The following is an 18,012-nucleotide window of genomic DNA, read 5'->3' on the forward strand; positions in this document are numbered from 1 at the left end:
AGCACACTTTCTTTCACTTCTTGGCAGTAAACTGGTTTCTGACTGGATCCAGCTGCTTTCTAACTCAATTGTTGATGTTTTGAGACGAGTTTTAAACTAATTCAGAAGATTTTTTTTAGTTGTTTTAGGTGTTCCTCGATGAGTTGAGATGACCGTTTCCACGTTTTGCAGACTACTTTTTCCAGATGACTTTCAGATCAATATTAGGAATATTGTTGCTGATTAAATTTTAGTTCATTGAAAATAATTAAAATAATTTCAAATCAGGCTCAACCACTTTTAGTTTTTTGATGTATTTGATGAATTCAGACATCTGTGACTGGTTGTTGCTGTTTGTAGGTGACTATTTTTTAAAAAAAAAATTAATTTTTTTTAATGGTCATTGAATGATGGTATCTGAGCAGTTCAAGTCTAGTTTCTTAGTGAATTTTAGACAGTTTTCAGCTTTGTTTCTGAGATCTTATGTTTGGTTTCTGACTGGATTTGCCTACATCACGTGTTCGTCACATCATGTAACTCAGGCTGGACGTCTCTATGAGAAGAACTGAAGACTGGTGGCGAGGACCAGGAGGTGGAGGAAGACGATGAAGGAGGTGGAGGGTTTGGAGACGCTTCCACTGACAGTGGTCTGAGACGGGGTGGCTGTGGTGTTCACAGAGGTGCTGGTGCTGCTGTTTGTGGAGGCCGGAGATAAGAGCGGGCCCAGGTTCTCTCTCAGAAAGTTCTGGAAGCGGCTCACTTTGCTGAAGACCATCACTGTGTCGGCTCGGGCTCGGCTGGTCGAGTTGTTGCCGGTGGTTAACACGGCGACTTGAAACCATGAGTTGTCCTGCTGACACATCAGTGGACCGCCGGAGTCGCCCTGAACACAGAGGAACATTGTAGCACAGTAGTAGAAGCAAAATCAGTCTTAAATTTTATTAGAAGGCAGAGGAGCAGGTCAGACAGACATGGAGGAGCCAGGCTAGCCTCGTATACCAGCCCCGCCCAAACGACCGAGCCAATCAGCGTTGCCGCTTTTTGTTTTCAAAATTTTTTGGCGAATTCCGGTGGCTAAACCGGAAGTGACGCTATCACTGTGCGTAGCATAGATTACGGAGATAAATTTTAACCATCGTCTGAAAGCTGCAATAAGTAAAGTTATAGCCAAAATACCAAGTATTACAACAATCAAGCAAGAGCGAGAGTCTGAGCTTGGTGAGTTTCTAACAGGAAAAGACGTTTTCACATATCTTTGCGTGTAGGGAAGCTAGAGCTAAAGAGCTAAAGCTAACCCTTAGAGAAGCTAACATATTTTGATGACGTATTTGTTTTGAAGCGCTGATTGGCTAAAGTACGCTGTCAGTCAAAGGAGTAACTAACAACCCCTGCACGAAGTTTCTGTGGGCTCCTATCCAGACTGAGCCCAACTCCAAATCCAAATGTGGATGAGGAGTGGGCGGGGCTGGTTTACGAGGCTAGAGCCAGGCTGTGTATGGCCTTCAATGTAACAGGAGAATTTTGACTTGTATACTGAGCTGATCAAGTGGAGCTGTTGTAGGACAGGAGTGATGTGGTGGATGGAGGAGGTCCTCTTGATTATATGGGCAGCTGAATTCCAGACAAGTTCCAAACTATTTGTGAGAGAGGCTGAAGAGGAGTGAATTATGGCATAAGGATGGCAGCAGTGTGGGCATGAGGGAGGGGCGGAGATGATTGATGCTTCATAGATGGAAGCAGACAGACGGGGTAATGTTATTGATGTAAGATTGAAAAGATAGTGTTGTCAAGTAGGGCTGCCACGATTGGGCGATTAATCATAATTATGTGGACTATTAAAATCGACGACTAATTTAATAGTTGACGAGTCGTTTTTTTTTTCTTTTGTTTTTGTCTCGAAACTGCCGCGGTACCTCCCACTGTCGCGTCTGCCTTTCTGTATTTGACACACATGCGCAGTCGTTGCAGCTGCGACGACACCCGACTGGTGTCATGGCCTCCCGGCGGCAGTGGAGCTCCAAAGTGTGGGAGCATGACAAGAAAACGTCAGAGAAAAGTGCAATGCAGTATCTGCCGGACAGAACTTGCCTTCCACGGCAGCACAACTTCGATGCATGAGCACCCGAAACGGAAGACGTGGTGGCTCGTGACAACGATGATTGACCGTCGTCTCGGTAAGCTAATAATATTAGCATGGAGGGCTAACTTGCTGTTTACTCATAGCTGTTAACATTAGTGGTGACGATTTGATTCATTAGCTGCCTTTAGCACACATTTCATGTTTTCTGTGACGTTCCAACAGTGATGTGTTTTAATAAGAAGTGACGTCGCGCTGATGTTTTCTAACGTTATGTTTCAGAGCTTCACCCCATCAGAGCGGATTTTCTCCACAGCAGAACATCTGCTCCCAAAAGAGAGAAGCCTGTCTCCAACACATGTAGAAATGCTGACTTTCCTGGCTGTGAACCAGAGCCCTGTGTAGTTTGGGATTATGTAGAGTCAGAGTGTAATAAACGTGTATACAGCTGAGCACTGAACACAAAATGCACTTTGTTTTATTTGAGTCAGTTAGAAGAAAACTTTAATATTTCCGTAGTTACAGGTGCCTACCTCATTGTTGCTATGCTTGATGCCAAACACAAATTAAGAAAAAAATTTTTGTGTTGTTTAGGCAAGTGCCTTTTCCTTATTTTACTCAAGTATTTACACTTTATGGTACACAGTTAAACAAGTGTTTGTTGCATATTTCAATAAAGGTTTAACGAACTATCATCTGAATTGTCTTTATTTTTAGTTAGAATATACCTTAAACACTTAAAGCTGAAATCTAATTATGGTTATGTAAGATCAGCTTCATGGTGCTGCGATAATCTATGTTTTACTTTAATTTATATATGATGTGATTAGTCGACTTATCGAAAAAATAATTGGTGATTAATCAACTACCAAAATAATCATTTGTGGCAGCCTTATTGTCAAGAGTGACACCCAGACTCCTAACATGGGGGGAGGGTGGAACAGAGGAGTTGTCGATGGTGACAGAAAACCTGTTGGTTTTGGATGAAATGTCAATGAAGAGAACCTCGGTTTTATTGTTGTTTAATTTCATCAAGTTTAGGGTTTTTATTTCACTAATTGAGGGAGGTGGGCAGGAGATCAGATGAGGGTTTACTGGTGAAGTAGAGCTGGAGGTTAATGATGGAGAGGAGGGGCCCCAGAACAGAGCCCTGGTGTACACCTGTGGTGACAGGAGAAGGGATGGATTTAAAGGATTTGAGCTCAGTGAGTCTAATGGAGGCTGGGTGGTCCCAATGGAAGATAGTCTATTGAGAAGGACAGTGTGACAGATGGTATCAAAGGCTGCACTCAGGTCGAGGAGGATGAGCACATGGAGTCCAGAACTAGCTGCCATTTAAGTGGTCGTTGGTAATTTTGATAAGTGCTGAGAGATGAAGGGTAGATTGGAGGTTGGATGCCAGTTCTTCAAATTTTTTTCAAAATTAGAATGATGGCAGCAGTTTTGAAGGATGTGGGAACAGTTCCAGTAGTGAGAAAGGAGTGGATGTACAGTGACTTTTTGTTTCCTTCATTTGCAGAGATTATACTGGCGTAGCAGTGGTGTTGACAATGGCGTACATTTCTTTGTGAAGAGCAAAACCAGTTTTTCTGAAAAGCCTCTCAATTTGCTGAAGTTTGACTTTCATGAGCAGAAGATCAGAGGTGAACAAGGGGCAGAGATTGAGGAAGAAACAGATTTGGTTTTTAATGGAGGGAGAGATTTGAAAATATCATGGAATTCAGTGTTGTAATGAAAAACCAGTTCATTAAATGGACAGATTGTGGAAGTCAAGAAGACAGGTGATTCTTGACGTGAGACTGACTGGGTTGATGTTCTTGGTATTATGGAATGAGATGAGATGTGGTGTCTCAGTGATGGAAGGAGTGAGTTTGACTGAAAATGAGGGGAGAAAGTGGTCAGTTATGGGGACTTCATCAGCTGTACCGTCCAGAGGGGCGACACCAGAGCAGCAGATTCAATCCAGAATGTTACCTTTGGAGCATGTGGGAATCGTGGTATTCTGCAGAAATCCAAAAATCTCTAATGCAGTCTTTTGAGAGAGGTAGATTGGTATTGTCCATGTGGGTATTAAAATCCCCCAGGAGTGTTATGTTTGGTGAGAGAGAGGATAGATGGAGGAGAAAAGCAGCAAAGTCATTCAAAAAGTCAGTATTTGGTTTACGAAGGTGGTAAACAGTAGCAATGATGGTGGGACTGGGACCAGACAGCTCGCAGACAGTGGATTTGAATGAGTTCTAGACGCTTCCCACTTATATATTTAACAATAATGACGGTAATAAAATTGTGCGTACCTTATAGATCCCTCTTGGAGGAAAAACATCTCTCAATTAAAACTGAGCTTCAGTTGCCGGGCTTTTCGTAGCTTATGTTCCTTGTCAGTACTGTTTTTAATTTGCTTTTATTATTTTCAAGCACTTTGTAACTTTATTTTGAAAATTGCTACATGAAAAAAACGTATCATGATGATAAAACCCATCATGAATAGTTAAGTATAAGTATAAATGCGAGGAGCAGTGAGCTGCTGTGGCCCCTGGGGAACACTCAGGGGTCGAGGGTCTTGCTCAGGGAGCCACAGTGGGCACACAGTGAGACAACAAGAGATGATAACAAGAGTTTACCTGCTCCAGAGTGAAGCTGGAGGTACAGATGTTGTCCGAGGTGGATGTTTCCCCACAGCTGGCCACTGAGGTCTGGATCTCCTGGAGAACTTGTTGATCTGAAGAAGAAGAAGAAGAAGAAGGCACTGTCATGTGGGGGGTGAATGGCTTCCACTGATGTGGATCACATGTTCCTTCAGAGCAGGTGACATGAAGCAGAGTCACCGTTCAGACTCACCTCCTCCTCGTCCTGAGCTCCAGCCGGCAGCCCAGCAGGTGGTTCCCACGGGGAAGGTGCGTCCGTCGTCCAGACAGATGGGCTGGATGTAGTCAGACAGGGTGGGTGGACTGGACAGACTCAGCAGCGCCACGTTGGAGCCACTCAGGCTGCTCAGAGTGATGTTTTTGACGTTCAGCGTCACCTCGAAGGGGTTAGAGCCGCTCTGCTGCAGTCGACCCAACACCACGGTCCACTCGGACGCCGCCGAGGAGCTGAGGGACGCGAGACACCGCCATGAGGGAATTATCTCAGAGAGTGAGCATACTTCACGCAGGTTGACGCCTGACTTCAGACCAAGTTACATATGTGAGAGTCTTAAGTGAGTCTCAAGTCTAACGTTGAAATCTCAACAAAGTCGCATTCCTTTTTTTTTTTTTTTTCGGGGGGGGGGGGGTGTCAAGTCAATTCACTTGATTTTCATGTAATGTTTATTTGCATATTAATTCTATTTTAAATTAAATCTATTTACTTTGCTAAGTTTTGACACTATATTTATGTCCTGATCTGTTTTTAAGCAATATTAGTTGTGTTTTAGCTTGTAATTACTCCAATTCTGAACCATTTAGTTAATCTCAAACAGTATAATTCAACTTTAAAACCCATCCATCCATTTTCTGCCACTTATCCGGGACTGGGTCGCAGCGGCAGCAGTCTCAGCAGGGATGCTCAGACTTCCTGTCCCCAGACTCTTCCTCCAGCTCTTCCTGGAGGATCCCAAGGCGTTCCCAGGCCAGCCGAGAGACATAGTCTCTCCACTGTGTCCTGGGCTTTCCCCGGGGTCTCCTCCTGGTGGGACATGCCCGGAACTCCTCCCCAGGGAGGCGTCCAGGAGGCATCCTAAACAGATGCCCGAGCCACCTCAGCTGGCCCCTCTCGATGTGGAGGAGTAGCGGCTCTACTCCGAGTTCCTCCCTGGTGACTGAGCTCCTCACCCTGTCTCTAAGGGAGCGCCCAGCCACCCTATGGAGGAAACTCATTTCAGTCGCTTGTATCTGGATCTTGTCCTTTCGGTCATGACCCAAAGCTCATGACCATAGATGAGGGTGAGAACGTAGATTGACCGGTAAATCCAGAGCTTCGCCTTTCGGCTCAGCTCCTTCTTCACCACAACGGACCGATACAATGACTGCATCACTGCAGCCGCTGCACCGATCCGCCTGTCAATCTCATGCTCAATCTTCCCCCCACTTTTGAACAAGACCTGAAGGTACTTAAACTCCTCCACTTGGGCCAGGGTCTCTCCACCGACCTGGAGAGGGCAAACCACCTTCTTCCGGTCGAGAACCATGGCCTCACATTTGTAGTTGCTGATCCTCATCCCTGTCGCTTCACACTTGGCTGCGAACCGCCCCAGTGCATGCTGTAGCTCTGGGTTCGATGAAGCCAACAGGACAACATCATCTGCAAAAAGCAGAGACAGAATCCTGTGGCTACCAAACCTGACCCCCTCTGGCCCCTGGCTGCACCTAGACATTTTGTCCATAAAAATGATGAATAGAACCGATGACAAAGGGCAGCCCTGCCGGAGTCCAACATGCACCGGGAACAGGTCCGACTTACTTTAGCCGACAACTTTAAAACCTTGTTTACTTATTCAGTCTCAACCAAACTTTAGGTAATTCATCATTGCAAAGTTTACTTTTTCAGTACTTGATTTAATTTTCACTGCATATTAAAATGAAAGTGTAACTGGAAAGCCTGTGAGTCTCAATAATTACAGGACGCACAATCAGACTGGAGCAGTCAGTGTTTCTCCATCAAATCTGGGGAGTTGTTTGTCGCCACTTGTATCAGGAGTTTAGAATGAAGGTCTTATTGGTGAAAAGGGTTTGAGCATCTGTAACAATGGAATTTTTCATGTACAGTGGTTTGAATGTGTATCAGTAAATTTGGATAACAGGGGCTTTCATCTACAGTGTGGAGTGAGAAGAGTTCCCACCAAACAGCGATTTAGGCAACATTCAATGGAGGTTGAATTTTTAGCCACATTAGTTCAATCAATCAAACATAAAACTGAGAAATTTAGCTTCCTGACACTTTTCCTGTTTTGCTCACCCTCTTCTCCTCTGATTGGCTGTGGGACGAAAGCCCCACTCATCTGACTGGCTGTTGGATGAGACACGTGGCAGGCGGAGAGGATATGACTGATGGGGTATTGATCACGTAACGTCATTTTCAGCCTGCGCTCAAAGTGGGTGATATAGTAATCTTATATTTGTATTAAAACTGAAAATACAAAATCAACAACACTTAAGTAATTTAAGTCATCTAATCTCAAGTCAAGTCCTGAATTTTTCAATTTCAAGTCTATTCAAGTCTCAAGTCTTTAGTCACAAGTCATCAAAACAGAAGCTGAGTCGACTCAAGTCCAAGTCACAGTGACTTGAATCTCCATTTCAGGCTGACACCCTTTGATTCTGTCATACGCTGTACCTCTGCGGCCAGATGGGGGCGCTCAGGGCCTGTTTTGTTGTGCATGTCCTGTCTCACTTGCTGTTTGTGTTTGCTCCTCATGTTCTCCTGCGGTCACCTGCCTCGTTATTGCCCTAATGTGTGGCACCTGTGTCTCCCCTATTTAAGCCCTGCTTCCCTTGCTTGTCCTGGTTGACTCCTTGTAGTTCTGTCCATGTGACTCTGTTCCATGTGTCATGCCTGCACCAGCTCAGCACTTCCCTGTGATCTTCATGTTTTGGAAATAAAGGAGTTTCAAGTCAACCAGTGCTGCCAGCGCTTGGGTCCTTCCACCTTGCACCGTGACAGGTTCACCTTGAGAAGCATCCGGCGTCGCTCATCACAGCGTCTTCGGACACCAAAGTTCCACCACACACGTGCAACCCGTTCCTCTGCAGGCTCGCCATCCACGGCCAAATGCCAGATGAGGCCACCAAGCTCCCCTCCACAATACGGGAGTTCAACGGAGCCTGACCACACACCACTGCTGGAGGGGATGGACAAAAGCAGTTAACAAACTCACAGAGAAAATAGCTGTTTTTGTTTAACTTCAGATCAAAATTACAGACACTCCATTTATGACTGAAACCCATCCAAAGCCTTGAGTTTAACGGGTACAGTGTTTGCTGACACTCTGTGTATAACTGACAAAACTCTGGATTTAAAAGAACATGCTTTTCGTTTTTGTTTTTAGGAGTTAGCTGTAAGTTTCACAATCATTTTATTGAAAGATACGCACTCCCTGTCATTGTGAATTGACAGTATGGGTTTATGAGCATTTTAGACCATACTTGTTCAACAATTCTGCACTACTTCTGAGGTTAAGATGTGGGTTTCCCAGATGAACGGAATAACTACATGAAGTATACTGAAGTAAAACACAAAAACATGTTAGTGTTCAGCTGCTACACTAGCGCAGGAAAGCTTCTCAGAGAGAAAGTTTCAGTTATTTCCAGACACATCCATTGTAGTCATTGTGTAGAAAGTGCCTAACAGTAGCATGCTAACTGATATCGGTCAGATGTTGATATGAACTTAAGTTGGTAGAAATGTGCCAACAGCTAGCAAAAAAAAAATATTATAGGCACTCACGTGAGGATGTAGTGGCTGGAGAGCCAGTGGTGGTAGTTGGAGGGGTGGTGGCAGTGGTTGGGAAAGGGGTGGTTTTGGTTGGGGTTGGGGAGGTGGTAGTTTTGGTTGGAAGGGCTGTGATGGTGGTGGTGGTGGTTGTGGTTGGAGAGGTGGTGGTTGTGGTTGGAAGGGCTGTGGTGGTGGCGGTGGTTGTGGTTGGGGAGGTGATGGTAGTGGTGATGGTTGTGGTTGGGGAGGTGGTGGTAGTGGTTGGAAGGGCTGTGGTGGTGGTGGTGGTTGTGGTTGGGGAGGTGGTGGTAGTGGTTGGAAGGGCTGTGGTGGTGGTTGTGGTTGGGGACGTGGTGGTGGTTGTGGTTGGGGAGGTGGTGGTGGTTGTGGTGGTGGCTGTGGTTCGGGAGGTGGTGATGGTTGTGGTTGGGGAAATGGTGGTAGTGGTTGGAAGGGCTGTGGTGGTGGCGGTGGTTGTGGTTGGGGAGGTGATGGTAGTGGTGGTGGTTGTGGTTGGGGAGGTGATGGTAGTGGTGGTGGTTGTGGTTGGGGAGGTGGTGGTAGTGGTGGTGGTGGCTGTGGTTCGGGAGGTGGTGATGGTTGTGGTTGGGGAGATGGTGATAGTGGTTGGAAGGGCTGTGGTGGTGGTTGTGGTTGGGGAGGTGGTGATAGTGGTTGGAAGGGCTGTGGTGGTGGTTGTGGTTGGGGAGGTGGTGATAGTGGTTGGAAGGGCTGTGGTGGTGGTTGTGGTTGGGGAGGTGGTGGTGGTGGTTGTGGTTGGAAGGGCTGTGGTGGTGGTGGCTTCAGTTGGGGAAGTTGTTGAGTTTGGAGGGGTGGTGGTGGTTGATATAGGTGGGAGGCCTGTACAGGTGAAGAAGAGAAGAAGGTTAAGCATGACAGACTTAAAGGAGCATCACCAGACAGCTGCGACGCAGACTCTGAAATACAGGAAATAGTCTTCAAACAACATTCTGGGTTCACATCTCAGGTGGTTACTTCACTGCCTGCAGTGGCAGAATGTCCCTCAGTTCATACTTGGAGGTGAACATTTATTCAATTTGTTTTCAATATGTGCTCATTTTCATCACGTTCATTTTACAGGAGGTGAAAATAGATATTGTCGAGCCCATTGTCAGCTTTAGTGTTGAGCTGATGTTTCAATGGTTGCTATTAAACTCAACTCCTGTTTCCTAGAGAAGGAGACATCAATCCTGAACTCAAGGACCTGAGTGCATAACATTTTCAGGAGTCAAACTTTTACTGGGTTTTTCAATATTCTTTTACATGACAGTGGTGTTCTGAACCACTAAAAATGTAACATGGTGGAACTTTTTGAAAATGGTCCAACTGTGAGTGTAAATTTGGTAAATTGAGCTTTTCTGAAAGGCTGCTGCTGCACAGCAGTCGTAGCAAATAGTGCTGACGAAGAAGGTCATCATATGCTGAAGAAAAACAACGGTTTCTGTGTGCATAAGATTATATCACATAACAGCAGCACCCACAAATGGATTTACTACATTTTTAGCTTTTCTACCATTTCTGTATTTCAAATTGGAAAAAAAAAAAAAAAAAAAAAAAACTATGTATTTTTACTTGAAATGTCCTTTTACGTCTTAATTTAACTTAATTTTTCTGAAGGTCCAGTTTGACAGATTTGATCAAAGAGAGTTCAGCTCCTCCTCTGAGGACGTGATCCAGGTGAGAACATGCAGCCTTACCTGGAATCAGCAGAGTCAGCACAGCCGTCACACACATCACTCTGTAGGAAGCCATGACTGGAAATGCTGAGCTGCAGATCTGTTGCAAAAAATAAATATGCTACCTGGTCACACCCCTCCAAACACACATTTATCACCTGTCACATGTGTGTTTGTGTGTGTGACTCATGTCCAGAACTCCCTCAGAGGCAGCGCTGTATCTTCTCTTTGAGCTGCTGATGCACACTATGTATCCTGCTGATCAGTTGAATCATTTAAAGTCAGGTAACTGATGATATGACAGAAATTCAAGGTACAAATCTTTGTGGATCGAAACAATGAAAATGTGTTTTTGTGCACAGACACGGAATCAATTACTTAATCAATTATAAATGTTCTGAGAAGAAGAGTGAAATTTTCAGAACCGAGTAGATTTTTAAATTTTTAATTTTTAGGGACACTGCAGATCACGCTGGTTCTGAAAGAACCGCCAGGTCTCACGCAAAGGAGCAGATTGGAGAGTGAGCAGCAGAGTGTCATGTTACCGAGGCGACAGCAGGAATTCAAAGAAGTCCGACTGCATCAGGTCGATTGTATAGAGCTAAATACAGCTCAGCATCACTCGTATCGGGTGTATTTCACAACGTCAGACCCCAGTGATGCTTTTCAACAACTCCTCGTCTGGTCTTCACATTTTCAACACACCTTTTGTCCTCAAATACGTCCAATTTGCTTTGGAACTTATCGAGTTTGAGATATGATATGATCACCATTTTCCCCCCTAATCTTTGGCTCATGAAGCATCCATCCACAGCACTCTAATATCACCCACTCAGGTAAACTCTTGAAAAGCCCTGATCAAAGTCAAACCAGTCATATTCTCACTGATTGGTGGTTTGAACCACACTGCAAAGTTTAAATATTTTTATGACACAGATTTCACTTCTTTCACTTCTTTCATGTTAATGATGACTCTTTGTCTCAGACTGGGGTTAAACATGGAGAAATCTACTTTTCACATTTTGTTCCTGTGGGGAATTTCTAAGAAAAACTTAACCTACATTGTATGCAGATGATACACAGGTTTATTTATCTGTGAAATCGGATGATATTGGTCTTCGTGTCAAACTTGAAGCTCGTCTTAAAGACATTAAAGCCTGGATGAGCGTCTCAGACACCTGACTAATGACTCCAACACTGAACAAGTCTGCAGGACCGATTTCTTTTACCTGTAATGTCTCTAAAATTAGGACCCTGGTGACTCGGAGTGATGCTGAGATGTTATTCCACACATTTGTAACTTCTCAGTTAGATTCTTGTGGTTCACTATAATCAGATGAAAAATTACTTGAGGCATCTTTGTCATACTTCCTACTAACAGGAAGATGTGTAACAGTCGTACTTTATTTTAATCCGTTACTCGATGGTGAGTTAATCTTAATGCATGTTATGCTGGGTCCTATCGGATTTCTCTGTGAATCTCAAATTCAGATGTTCTTTCTGTGTGGAGTAGTCCCAGAAGATGTGTGTCTGGTTTTCTACTGGTTTACAGTTTCTCCAACACAGATCTGATCTACTTTTATCATGTTTTGATGTCATACTGGATATTTTAAAGTACCACATTTTTAACTTCCAATTAAATTCTTTCCATGAGGGACTGTAAGGGATTTTGTGTTCTATTTCACAGGCGTTTGTCCAAACTTCATCTTCTATAGTGAGATTAACTTCTGTCTCCCATCGCTCGAGTTTCCTGTTCAGCGCGTCTGGAGGCGTTTGTCAGGATTTCATATTAATTTTCTGATTCTCTTTTCTTCTCTGGATTTAATTTGAAGGTGTTCCACAGCTGTGCTTATTTCAGTGTGTTCAATTTCTAATTGTAAATATTTGTAGAAGCCATTCGAGAGCAAACCATATTTATCTTGTAATTATTTTAATTATCTTAGGGCTCCTCCAACAAACATTTGTTAATCATTTTTAATTCTTTCTCCACCCATGCCTTAAATGCAGCATCTTGTTTATTTGGAACGGAGCGACCGGTTTGTTCTTCCAGTTGAAGTTTGTTTCTTTTTCTTGATTCAGAAGGTTAATTTCTCTGATTTCATCCATGAAATGGTATAATCAGATATGGTTTTTTTCCATTTGTATTCCCCGTGAATTTGTTTGCAGAAAGAGAAGATTTAATTGGTTGATGGTTGACCTGCATTAAATAATAATGGAGGTAAAATAGTTTTCAGTGCAGTGAATAAAAAAAATCTATCTATGATCATTTTAGAGCTTTAGAAGATCACAGCTTGAGGAATCCTTCATCCTGACATCCTGTTGTCAATGCTGCAACTCGTCATCCTCCCGTCAGCTGTTTTTAGTCCCATGTGACCTCTGACCCCCGAACACTCGCCGGCCAGGCCCCTTTCTCAGAACGACACATGGCGAAGCCGCGCTGTTCTCCGCTCTCCGCTGAGGAGGTGACAACAACGGCAGTCATCTGTTTGTAAAGGGATCGCTCAGATCGACGCCGCGAGGGCGGGGGCCGATCAGCCTGACCCCTGACGTATGCCGGCGTTACCCAGAAGCAGGGCGGCATTCGCTCAGACACATGGCCGTGGTGATCTTTAGGAGGGGAACTGGATGCGGTCAAGCCCAGGACCACCCAGGACCACGTGCTGCGTTCAGGGACACACGGCGGCGGAGGCTCTGCTCAGGCTGCACGTTTGGGTCAGGACTGACTCCGAGGCCTCATCTACAGGACAACGCCTTGAATGACAACACATCGATTTTGGGGGTTTGTTTCAGAAAACCTTTGTGTTTACATGGCAATGAAAATGATGTCGTTAGTACAAGAGGTTTGTATGAACAGAAAACCAAGAAAGATCATTAAGACAGTGACTGTCAGCTGTAAAACTGCCAATTACAACAGAATACGGACTGGAGGAAAACACGGTGTGGAATTTCCAGCATCTCTTCAGGTTTCGCCTAAGATCTCATGGTCCTTTCCGGTTTTTCGGATTTTTCATTTTTGCTTGTCAGGAATAAAAATGAGCTGTTGTTCCATTTTCACAGGTGTGTGTGACGAATTGAGTGCTCTCCTGACTAAAACCCGACACTGTGTGTTCTTAGATTTGCTAGAACAGCTTTTCTTAAGCAAGGAAAGAAGGCAAAAAACAAAAAGCAGAAAGAAATTAAAATGAAAATAACAGAAAAAATGTTTAAAAAAAAAAAAACCCAGACTGTTCCACTGAAGAAGTCTTCTCTCCTCTCCTGTTATATCTTGACACTGAAACCTAAATGACTTTCAATTTATTTAATGTGAATTAAAAAAAACATGATGGTGTTTAGTTGCTCCCATTACTTGGATCGCTTGCCTCCATCTGTGAAGCCAACACTTTAAACCTGAAAAATGAAAAAAGAAGGAGTAAATATGGCAGAAAAGGAAGAAAAAGGGAAAAGAAAAACAAGAAACAACTTGCGTGAATGGTGCAAAATGCTCTAACCATCAGGAAACTCAGCAGTTACTAACAGATAAAGAGCTAGAGAGGCTAAAATAGCAGAAATTCTGTTTGTACAAATCGCTCTGATATTGATGATATTATCCCGAAAGCTTCGTCATTTCATTCAAATCTGTAAATCATTAAAAGTGTTTCCTTTGACGTTCGGTGGTCGGACCTGCAGTTCCATGCAGCAGCTCTTATGGCAACACGTTCCTCATAAATCGCCGGCCAACACTGTCAGCATGGCACCGAGTGTCCCGGCATCCCATAATTCAGGAGCTCTCAGCAGGTCTCTGTTACCGTCCCGCCGCAGGGGGCCTGTTGACTCTGTCCCGTCCTTCTCGCCTTGTAAATCTGTGCACCTCGTGGTTTATTATCTGCTGAGTTTACAGTAAAATCTGCACTCCTGACATTTGCTTTTCCTCCTGCACAGGCGGTAAAGAGCCTTCAGTGCTGGTTAAATCGTTAAAATGCCTACTAGGTCCTCATATTGCATCTTGTGCCTGTTCTCCCTTTCTTTTTTTTCCTTTTTGCATCATAATACTGCTCCAAACACATGGAACAGTTATCTTCAGGAATCATACATATACACAGTGTTTTATTATATTATATTATTTATTGGTGTTTTCCTAGGATTTCTGTGATTTGAGAACATTTTAAAAATGCACAATAATTAAGGTTTCGCACCTCTGGAAATGCAGCAGTAAATCACGACACACAAACATAAACCTGGTGCACGCCGCTTTTCATGGTAACATCTCAGGCAGCGTTTCCACGACATTTCAAGTAAAAATTCATTGGTTTTGAGTTTTTTCTTTCAGAAATGTTTCACGTTTAAATGGCAACATTTAACGAAAACCATGGTTTTTATAGAAAGCGGCGTAGCTAGCTAGCAGTCCAGAACAAGCTACTCCGGCCATGATGTGCGTGTGCAGCAGCAGCGTTTCCATGGAGATGGAAACCGAGGGTTTTCAAGATGTTGTGTTTTTCCTACAAGTTCCGTCTTGGCAGGTGTTTTCAAAAAGTTGCATTTTCAGAGGCTCCTTCGGGGTTCTCCTGTAAACAGACCAAAACTTGAAATAATTACTTAAAAAAATTTTTTTAAGGGGTTCCTGAATCATCTGGTCTGTTTTGTTTTGTTTTTTCTCTAAAGCTACATGATATTTTAGGACAGTACTGCTCAAAAGAGGAAATCTGGTGGCGACATTACAAAACATGTTAATCCAGCCAGTAATGTCTCTTTCAAAGATACGTTTTATCAAAGTCAATTGGGTTCAGGTCAGTTTTACAGTTTCTTCAATATATACTTGTGTCAGTCCACATTTTCTGTCTTGTCTGTTTAATTTTTAGTTTTGTTAAATGTTCATGTTGTCTCTGGTTGCAGGTTTCTCGTCTTCCCTCCTCATGTCTGATTGCTGCCCTGATGTGTTTCACCTGTGCCTGATTGTGTGATCATCTTCAGCTGGTGGCTCAATTATAAGTTTGGCTTCGATTCCATGTTGTTGCTGTTTTATCTGTGTGATGTTCTGCCTGTGCTCTCTGTGATTCTATGTTCTTGATGCACTCTAATGGTTCCTTCTTTTCTTTTAATTGACTGAAATTTAAACTGCAAATCTTGATTCCCATATCAGAGTTACCTCAATCTGCCTCAATCTGATTTTTTTTTTTTTTTAAACTATGCAATCACATGCATTTTATCAAGTGACCCACACCTGAAATGTCAGAGACATTGTGCGGGCATATTTGTAGTGTTTACGAACTCAAGGCTACTTCTAAACCAAGAACTATCTGTGAAGCAAAAAAAAAAAAAAAAAAGCTGATCATGTGACCTCTTCAGGTGACCACTGTGCTTCTCATTTATATACCACGTTCACTCTGCAACAAAATAAGTTAAAAGAAGATTTGAAGGTAGAGATGCGATGTTAATAAAACGTCAGTCAGGATGGTTACGCAGCCGTCACTTTGCCGTATTTGGTCGACAGATTAAACTGCTCATGGAGTAAAAGAAACTTCCACATTCAGTGTTTTACATTCAACAGGCTGTACAATAAAGTTTATTACATTTGTTGGAGTGAAACAGTATCCTGACCTGATGGTTCAGTGATGCAGGTTTTGACTTGGAGCTTTCGGGTCCCTGGTTTGAATCCCGATGCGTTTCGGATGGGAGTGACTGGCTGTGGTGGTAAGTCGACTCTTCAGTGGTGAACAAAGGCTGATTGAGAGTCCAGACTTCGCACGGAGCGGCGAGCAGCTGCCCCGCCGCTCAGAGCAGTGACAGTCCTGACAGTCCTTTCACACATTACAGCCTCACACTTATTGTACGCCGGCGCCTGAACACGCTATACATTTCACCATCATGTTAACATGTAATGAAGTAACACGCGCGGGCGTTTAGCGGCGGTAATGCACACTGGGATATCACGCCGCCATCGCAGGGTGTATAATGTAGCGCCCCCTAAACACACCCTGGGGGGTGACGGGGGGGTCAGGGTACAATACTATTTAAGCCCAGTCACTGACAGCAGTGAGCAGCAGGTGCTGAAATGAGTTTTCATGCCCCACGCAGACAGGACCCGGTATTATAGGAGCCGGCGATAAGCAGGCGGTTACGCTTCATTAAGATTCTTCCTTTAATGAGAGCCAGACATTCGTGGCACCGAGTTATTTCCTCTCGAGTCGTAGCGACCGGTCTGTGGGGACGGCATGTGATGAGAGCCTCCATGTTTCAGAGGAGCTTAATGCAAATTCCGTAAGCACAGATGGTCATTCAGTTTGATGACGTTTGATGGTTTTATGATTTTATATCAGGTGTGATTCTCACTTGCGCTGCACTGAAAAGTCATCCAGGGAGCGAAGCGGTTTGGAGGATGACCAGACAAGGCCAGCTACTGTGGAAACTGCTGGTTCTAACTTGTTTTGAAACCAATTCATCCTTTACATCAGGGGTGGGGAACCCTGGTCCTGGAGGGCCGCAAACCTGCATGTTTTCCATGTCTCCCTGCTTCAACACACCTGAATCGAATCAAGATTCATGGCCAAGTCCAGCAGAAAGCCAGATAACGAGCCTCATTGCAATCAGCTGTGTTGAAGCAGGGAGACATGGAAAGCATGCAGGTTTGCGGCCCTCCAGGACCAGGGTTCCCCACCCCTGCTTTACATGGTGCAGCTCATGTCACACAGGTTATTTGTATGGCTATGTGCTCCTCCGGTGTGCCCCAAGGCTCGGTCCTGGGCCCCTTGCTTTTTTAATTTATACACCATTTGGGAATGTCATCTGAAGATGTGGCATCAAATTTCACACATATGCAGATGATGTACAATCATATATCTACTGACAACAAAGGGCAGATTGATGCCTTTTTTAAAAAATGTATCTTAGACATCGAATCTTAAAGCTCGTGTCTGGAGTTTTGAAAGAATGAGAGTTTTTTTAATCCAACGTCTGCGTGCACACATTGATTGACAGCATGACAAAGCAGAAGCTCGAAGTCTATTGGCTGAAGCTGACCGGCGCTTTTTCGGATAACAAGGGGGTCTATGAGACGAAGGCAGAGCTCATAAATACATTTTTATATTGCTTTATGTTAATATTATATTATAGCATCGAACCAGACTAACACATTTAAGCTCTGTTAAAAAAATGATACATACATACAATGAAACGAACAGAAACTCCGGACACGAGCTTTAAACGGCATCTTTTGACCGCTCAATCAAAGACTGATTCGGTGTCTGACTTATGCCGAAATGATTGTACTAAAGTACCATTTTTCATTACTTGCACAACAATGTACATGTACAAGATAAGTTTAATGCTTCTTTACTGTCTGTGCTCATGTGTTTCCCATTTATTTCTTGTGTTTCTACACTGCATTTAGTTGTGTTGTAAAACTCAAGCGCAGCCTTGTTCTTTAGAATGCATTTTTAAAGTCTTGCCGAGGCATTCACTCTGTTATTAGTTCAACATTTCTGTTTGCTGTAATCAATTATTTTCCATGAATTTCCCCATATGGTTGATTCTGAAGCCTTGGATCTTCTTCAGGACGTATTTTCAGTTTTACTCTTGTTGTTTGTTTGTTTTCTTTCCCCAAACCAGCTTGTTTTTTCTTGTGTTTTCCCTCCTTGCCTTGTAAGAATCTGCTTACATCTTTGTTTCTGCTTTGCATTTGGATGCACAAGATGCTGAAACAATTCCTCACAGGACTGCAGATCTCCGTGAAAAAGACTGTTTCTTTACAGCATCTGCATAATTAGATTGTGATGCGAGCTGGAAAGCCTCAGAAGAAGGAGAATATTCCTTCTTTTGGTACTTAAGATTAAAAAGTGCTTTATGGGGGAGATGTCAAACTCTGAAGTGTGATAA

Source organism: Salarias fasciatus, chromosome 4 (assembly GCF_902148845.1).
Source record: "Salarias fasciatus chromosome 4, fSalaFa1.1, whole genome shotgun sequence".
In the NCBI taxonomy this organism is placed as follows: domain Eukaryota; kingdom Metazoa; phylum Chordata; class Actinopteri; order Blenniiformes; family Blenniidae; genus Salarias; species Salarias fasciatus.